Source organism: Macrobrachium nipponense, chromosome 19, assembly GCF_015104395.2.
Source record: "Macrobrachium nipponense isolate FS-2020 chromosome 19, ASM1510439v2, whole genome shotgun sequence".
NCBI classification, from domain to species: Eukaryota; Metazoa; Arthropoda; class Malacostraca; order Decapoda; family Palaemonidae; genus Macrobrachium; species Macrobrachium nipponense.
Window position 1 is genome coordinate 24076427 of NC_061088.1, and position 8132 is coordinate 24084558.

An 8132-nucleotide genomic window follows, 5' to 3' on the forward strand; every position below is an offset into this window, starting at 1 on the left:
CAGGGAGAGAATTTGCATTCATCTGATCAGTGTTACTTACTGGTGCTTGCAGATGTTTATGGGCATTATTTGCTATTACTTGTTGGTAATTGTGTGGTAAGGTTTTTATAAATGAATAGTGTAGCATCTTTTTATGCTTTTTGTTTTACATGGAACTAGTATAAATGGAATGATGGGGCAATTGTTTATTTGTGTGGTTATGATTTTGTTTTTCTATATTATATTAGTTGCCGGCTTTATGCTTTATATCACATATTCCATTCTATTCCTATTCATTTTATTTTATGATCACATGTAAAAACGTAATTTTCATTGCTTCTGAATATTTATTTTTTAAAAGTGCTCAGTGCGTGGTAGGTATGATGGCATGCCACCTAGTTTTGTACATGAACTTCCCTGCCAGATATATACTTAGCTTAGGTCTCTGACGTCACGACAGAAAATTCAAAACTCGCGGCACACGCTACAGTAGGTCAGGTGATCTACCTTACCCGCCGCTGGGAGGCGGATGTAAGAACCAGTCCCCTTTCTGTCAGATTATTTACTGTCGCCGGCTGGACAACACCTGTTGTTCAGTCCTTACGATAGTTAAATTCGTTCTCGTTGCCGACGTTTTGGATTTTGGTGAAGTACCCTTTGTTTGTTGGCTTGGCTATAGACGCTTTTTGGATTGTTTTTCTTTTGGATTTCTCTTTCAATATCTATAATCATGGATGATTCTGAAGTTAAGAAACCTAGTTTTATTTAGGGTTTGTTCAGTGAAGGAATGTAAAGTTAGGCTTCCTAAAGCTGCATTAGATCCTCACTCTGTATGTACGTCTTGTAGAGGGAATGAATGCTCATTTTTATTAACACCCTTGCAAAGAGTGTGAGAATTTGGATAGGATGGTTGGAAGGCTCTTTCTTCTTATGTGAGAAAGTTGGAGAAGGATAGGGTGCGCAAGGCTTCTTCAAGGAGCTCTAGTAGATCGAGGGTGAGTGAAGTTGACGCTGAGAATCCTGTAGTAGAAGTAGTTCCTTCTCCGGTTTCAGCCCCTGCGCCCAGCTTTGAACCGAACCCGATTCGTTTTCTTTTTTTTTTTTGGAAGTTGCTTCTGGGAGAGCCTCGATCAGGAGTAAGGAGAGCCTCGCTCGCTCTCGACAAGGTAAGAGTGATGATAGTGCAAGTGATCAGTGCAGTGCCCCTAGTGCAGTGGAGGGTGCGTCTGACCGGCTCACTAACGCTTCAGGCCTAGACCTCTTCCAGACTCCCAGACCCAGTGGAGGAGGAAAGTCGAAAGCCGCAGGAAGGTTAGGGAGAACCCCCACCGGTCAGACTTCCCCTCGGCAGTTCCTGTTGCTCGTCCCAGGCTGCCTTGGATCAAACCAAGAAGGATTTATTGCGCCAGTGCTTCTCGTCATCTTCGTCGCCTTCTCCTCAGCGTAGATGGAGCGCCTCGGAGTCGTCTCGCCCTCTCAAGAGGCCCTGGAAGGCTCCTTGCGCCCTTCCTTCCAGCCCCGAATCCTTCGCGGAAGAACCAGAAGTGGACGCAAGAGACCAAGGATTTCGTCCGTTTACCGCTTCTCCTGTTCGCAATCTCGGACTTCGTCCCCTGTAGAGGAGTTTAAGAGATCTCCTGCGCGTATCCTGGCGGGGTCTGCAGGCGCAGATTGCGGTGTTAGCGGAGTCTATTGCCGGGACTTCTCATCGTCGGAAGGACGCCTCACTTCCGGTGAAGAAGTCTAAGAACGTTCCTTCGGCTAAATCTCCTCTGGCTAGAGAAGCTTTTGAGCCTGTTAGTAGGAGGTCAGAAGTGCAGGCTGAAGCTCGGGATCTTTCTCCGAGTAGGCTCTCCTCTCTTCCCAGCAAGAGTTGTGAGCATGTCAGGCGTAAGGAGCCGGACAGGCTCTGTCCTCAGGATTTCCGCTCCTCTTCAGTTAGGCGTCAAGAGCTTGACAGATGTCAAGAGCCTCGTCTTCGTCAGGAGCGAAGGAAGAGTTCTTCGCCTGGTGGCCACTCTCCTTTTGACGGACGCTCGGAGCCTAGTAGGCGTCAAGAGCCTAGTAGGCGCCAAGAGCCTAGTAGGCGCCAAGAGCCTAGTAGGCGCCAAGAGCCTTGTAGGCGGCAACGGAAGCTTTCTCCTCCGTTGGATCACTCCCGATTGGATAGGCGCTCAGAGCCTTGTAAGCCGCCGCGCTTCTGACAGGGAATCCTCTGTGGATGTTTTCTCTCCCGTGGCAGGCGTTAAGAGCCTGGCAGGGGTTTTGAGCCCGATAGGCACCAAGAGCCTGGCAGGCGTATTGAGGATGGCAGGCGCCAAGAGCCTAGCCGGCGCAGAGAGCCTGATAGGCGCTCTCCCTTATCCAGACGCGCTTCTGTGGAGTTAGAATTTGTTTCCGACAGACGAGCCTCCACTTGTAGGCGCTCTCCTAGTAGGCGCTCCCCAAGTAGCGCTCTCCTAGCAGGCACTCCCCTAGTAGGCTCTCTCCTGGGAGGCGCTCTCAAAGTAGCGCTCTCCTGGTTAGGCGCTCTCCAACAGGCGCTCCCCAAGTAGGCTCTCTCCTGGGAGGCGCTCTCAAAGTAGGTGCTCTCTGGTAGGCGCTCTCCTACTAGGCGCTCTCCTGGTAGGTGCTCCCCGTGTAAGCGCTCTCCCAGTGGATTTTCTCCCAGTAGGCGCTCTCCGAACAGGCGCTCTCCAAGGATTAGCTTCTCCTCCGGGCAGTAGAGCTTCTAGACGTCATTCTTCGGAAGAATTTATTGGGGATTCTGAGGAAGATTTGCCCAAGGATGCTTTGGTTTCTTCATATAAGAGACTGACAGACCTCCTCTTGCAAGATTTTGGGGAGTCTCTTTCGGCCGTTGCTCCTCCGTCTCCTCCGTCCTTATTTTCAACGACCAATACGGCTAAGAAGTCTTCAGTCGTTAAGATGAAGCCTACAGTGTCTATGAAGAAGGCTCTGAAGAACTTTGACGACTGGTTGGTTTCAAAAGAAGAGAAAGGCAAGACAGTTTTTTCTTTTCCCCCGTCCAAACTGACGGGTAAGATGGGGTTCTGGTACGAGTCAGGAGAGCCCTGGGTCTGACTCTTCCCTCTTCTGCAGACTCGGACTTCTCGTTGTTTGATTTTCGCACGTCGCTCGGCGCTGAATTCTGCGAAGACGACGTGGGTATGAGCGAGTTGGATCACCTTCTGAATTCTGAAGGGAATGTTCCGAGTCTTAGAAGTTTTTAACTTTCTTGACTGGACCCTTGGAGTTTTGGCTAAGAGGACTCAAGAGCAAGACACTCTTTCGCCTGAAGACCTCCACGCAGTTCTGTCTTGCATGGACAAGGCAGTGAGAGACGGTTCCGGGGAAATTGCTTCACTTTTTGGTGCAGGAGTAGTAAAGAAGAGGGCCGTTTTTTGCTCTTTTCCTACCAGGCGGTTTCTCACGCACAGAGAGCTTCCTTGCTGTATTCACAACTTTCCCCGCAACTCTTCCCGAAGAAGATTATTAATGATATCTCCAGCTCGTTATCAGCAAAAGCGACGCAGGATATGCTGGCTCGCTCTGCTAGAATCCCGAAACCTTCGTTTCAACAGAGGACGAAGAAGGCAGGCTCGAAGTAGGCAAGAACCCTTTCGGAGGGAGGACCTTCATCTCGCTCTTCGTCCTCCAGAGGTTCGAGACCACCTAGAAGAGGAAGGACCTTCTCTCGGTCTATTAGGGCCAAGAAGTAGTTTGTGTGTCCTCCAGACAACGGTGGGTGCCAGATTCTGAACTTGCAGATGTCTGGGCACGAAAAGGGGGCGGACAACTGGTCCCTCGCTATCATCAAGAGGGGATACCTCATTCCCTTTATCTCCGAGACCACCCTTGACCACCACTCCAAGGGCACTGGTGGCCAAATACAAAGACCCACTAATGAATCAAGCCCTCGCTCTAGGTAGGTAGAGCTGATGTTAGAGAAAGAGGCAATAGAGATGGTTCAGGACCCTCTTTCAGCGGGGTTCTACAACCGTCTGTTCCTAGTTCCCAAGAACTCAGGAGGATGGAGGCCGGTTCTGGACGTGAGCGCCCTGAATGTCTTTGTGAAGAAGAGGAAGTTCGCTATGGAGACGACGTCATCAGTCTTAGCAGCTCTTCGTCCCGGGGACTGGATGGTGTCGCTGGACTTCAGGACGCTTACTTCCTTGTGCCGATCCATCCTTCTTCCTCGCTCGCAAAAATTTCTCATATTCATTTGGGGGGGAGGGAACGTTTTTCAGTTCAGGGCCCCTATGCTTCGCCTTTCCGACGGCCCCCCAAGTATTCACAGGACTGATGAAGAACGTTGCCCAGTGGCTTCATCTCGAGGGAGTGAGGATTTCCCTCTACTTGGACGATTGGCTTATCAGGGCCAAATCCAAGGAGAAATGTCTGGAGGACTTACGAGTGACGTTGAATTTAGCAGCTTCTCTGGGTTTGCTAGTGAATTTCGAGAAGTCACAGCTAATCCCCAGTCAAGAGCGTATCTATCTGGGGATTCTGAATGGCTTCTCATTTTTTGGTTTTCTTTTCGGGCGTATCCGTCCCCAGAGAGGATAACCCGAGGTTTGGAGAAGGTAGCAATCTTCTAGAGAAAGATGTATGCACAGCGAGGGAGTGGAGATGAGTCTGTTTGGGGACACTCTCCTCGCTGGAGCAATTCGTTTCTCTAGGAAGGTTGCACCTCAGACCCCTACAGTTTCTTCCTGACGAGGAACTGGGATCGAAAATCTCAAGGTCTGGACTTTGTGTTCAGATTTCGCAAGAGATAAAGGAGGATCTATATTGGTGGCTAGACCCTCTATTGTTCAAGGAAGGCCTTTCCTTGCAGGTTCGGAACCCCAACCTAGTGTTTATATGCAGACGCTTCGGACATAGGTTGGGGAGCTACTCTCGGGTCGAGAGAAGTGTCAGGCACCTGGATGTGGGATCAGGTGTCCTGGCACATCAACAAGAAGGAGCTAACAGCGATTTGGTTAGCTCTCAAGACCTTCGAACCCCTCGTAAAAGGAAATATGTTCAGATCAACTCGGACAACACCACAGCCCTGGCTTACATTCGGAAACAGGGGGGGACTCACTCTTTCTCCCTGTACGAGACGCGAGATCGTCCTCCTGTGGTCAAGGAAAGGAAAGAAGTAGGCTTCTCACCAGGTTCGTACAGGGAGAAAGAAATGTCAGAGCCGATCTGCTAAGCAGAAGGAATCAAGTCCTTCCCTCAGAGCTGGACTCTGCATCTGCACCGGACGTATTGCCATGGAGCTGTGGAGGACGTGGGGCAGGCCCCATCTCGATCTATTTGCGACCTCCAGGAAATGCGAGGATAGATCTATACTGCTCCCCTATTGCAGACCCAAGAGTAGTGCAATAGATGCATTCCTGATGGATTGGAGGAATCTGGATCTTTACGCGTTTCCCACCTTTCAGAATCTAGGGAAACGTTAAGGAAGTTCGCAGCTTCAGAGGGAGCAAGGATGACTTTGATAGCTCCGTTCTGGCCCGCCCACGACTGGTTCACAGAGGTACTGGAATGGCTGGTGGATGTCCCAAGATCCCTACCACTAAGAGTCGATCTGCTCAAACAGCCCCACTTCGACAGGGTTCACAAAAACCTCCCCGCTCTCAGTCTGACTGGATTCAGGCTATCAAGAGTCTCGTCAGAGCTAAGGGCTTTTTCGGCAAAGTCTGCAAGGGCTATTGCCAATGCACATAGACCTTCCACATCTAGAGTCTACCAGTCGAAGTGGATGTTTTTTCAACGTTGGTGCAGGACTCATAAAGTTTCCTCCTCCAGTACCTCTGTTTGACTCAGATAGCAGATTTCCTTATCTTCCTGAGGGAAAAAATGCGGGTTAGTTTGTCTCCACCATCAAGGGATACAGGACATGCATTTCCTCAGTTTTTTCGTCATAGAGGATTAAACATATCTGAAGACAAGGACCTCCATGATTTAATCAGATCGTTTGAAACGGTTAAAAGAACCTCCTCCTTAGTCCTAGCTGGAATCTAGATGTCGTGCTGCTCTTCTGAGGTCCTCAAGGTTCGAACCTTCCCATACAGCTTCGTTCAGAGACCTTTCGATGAAGACTTTTTCTCTGTGCGTTAGCGTCAGCGAGCTGCAGGCTCTAGAAGGTGAGGTAGGTTTCCAAGGAGGGCTCCGTGGTTTGCTCTTTTCTTCGGCGTTCCTAGCCAAGAATGAAAACCCTTCTTCACGTGGCCCAGGAGCTTCAAAATCAAAAGCTTATCCTCCTTAGTTGGGACAGAAGAGGAGAGATCTCTTTGCCCGGTGAGAAGCCTGAAATTTTATCTTCAGAGGAAGAAAAGACTTGCTGCTAATGAAAGCAATCTCTGGTGCTCTGTAAGGGACCCCAGTAGGCCCTTATCTAAAAATGCCCTCTCATTCTTTATCAGGAATGTTATTAGAGAAGCACACACTTCTTGCAATCAGCAAACAGTTTAGCCTTCTGAAAGTCAAGGCGCACGAAGTACGGGCCATCGCGACGTCTTTGGCTTTCAAGAAGAATTGTCATTACAAAACTATGAAGGCCACTTTTTGGAGGTGTGAATCAGTCTTCTCCAATCACTACCTAAAGGACGTATCGATTACGTATGAAAAGTGTTTTGGGCTAGGCCCTCTTACGTATCGGCGGATTCAGTGCTGGGGCAGGGAGCTGAAACACATCCTTTTTATCCTTTTCCCTGTTAGTTTTATTTTTGAGTTTTTTGGTTGTACGAAGGAGGTTGCAGAGGCAACTCCTTCTTTCGTATACTAATGTTAGTATTTGGTTAGGTGATCGGGTTTGTGCTTGAGGCTCCTTGCAATTGTAGTGAGGGGCTCTGGCATGTAAGCGGGGTTGATCCCCATTGACCAGATCCTGCTTGGATTCTGCCAAGTAAGTGGACTCAGTTCCCATTGGTAGCCCAAAGAGTTCTTCAGCCATAGGTCACGCCCTCGCTGAGACTTCTCTAGGCAAACGCAGACTAATAGACAGTAACTATCAAGTCTTCTGCCTAAATAAGGTAAGAACCAGAGGTTTATATTTTTTATTCCTTTAACATGTGTTGTCCCCACTTTCTAAGTAAGTATGTCTCTTTCCCTCCACCAAGTGTGTCAATCAGCTAAGTATATATTCGGCAGGAAGTTCATGTACAAAAATGATAGTTAATATACAATAAAGTTTTGTACATACTACCTGGCAGATATATACGATTGATGGCCCGCCCAGGCCTACCCCTCAGGAGACAGGTGGAAGAAAATACCTGACAAGAAAGGGGACTGGTTCTTACATCCGCCTCCAGCGGCGGGTAAGGTAGATCACCTGACCTACCTGTAGCGTGTGACCGCGAGTTTTTGAATTTTCTGTCGTGACGTCAGAGACCTAAGCTAAGTATATATCTGCCAGGTAAGTATGTACAAAACTTTATTGTATACTAACAATATCATTTGATTCTCGGGCATTCCATTGAGGAGTGAGAGATGTGTATTTTTGGTGATAGAAGTTCACTCTCGATGTGGTTCGGAAGTTGCGTAAAGCCGTTGGTCCTGCTGCCAAAACACCACTGGTTCCATGCAACGTAAAAACACCATACAAACAAGAATATTCTTAATATTGAATTTTGTGTTTGAGTAAATTTTCCCTGATCATATTGCAAATTCTTCTTTATGGGAATCAATGAACTTTGTGGCAATATAGTTAACAAGCAGAAGGTAAGTGAGGGATGTGGGACCTACTCACCTGCTTATCTAACAGCATCCCCTTCTGATCCATTTTGCTGAACAAATGCCTTGTTCTCATCATCTTGACAGTTGTTGATGTATGCTTATAACTTTGTGGTTTTATTAGTTGAGGCTTTTTTTATTACTGTTTTGACTGTTATGTTAGACTGAAGATGCCTGATGATTCTCTTATCATAAAAGAGAGCAGCAAAAAGATGCCTGGGGCAACAATGTTGTGTGTGCTAATATTTGCAAATTTTAAGTTCTCTGTTAGTGCTGACCTGAGCATCCCAGGAGACCCCTTCTTGTTCTGTTTTGTTTTTAATATTGTGGCTTTGACCAAAGTGTTTTTCCTGCATTGGTCTTGGGGTGACCACACTGCCTTGGTAGTTGCCTGTCTGACCAAGACTGCGCCACAGTTATTCCTG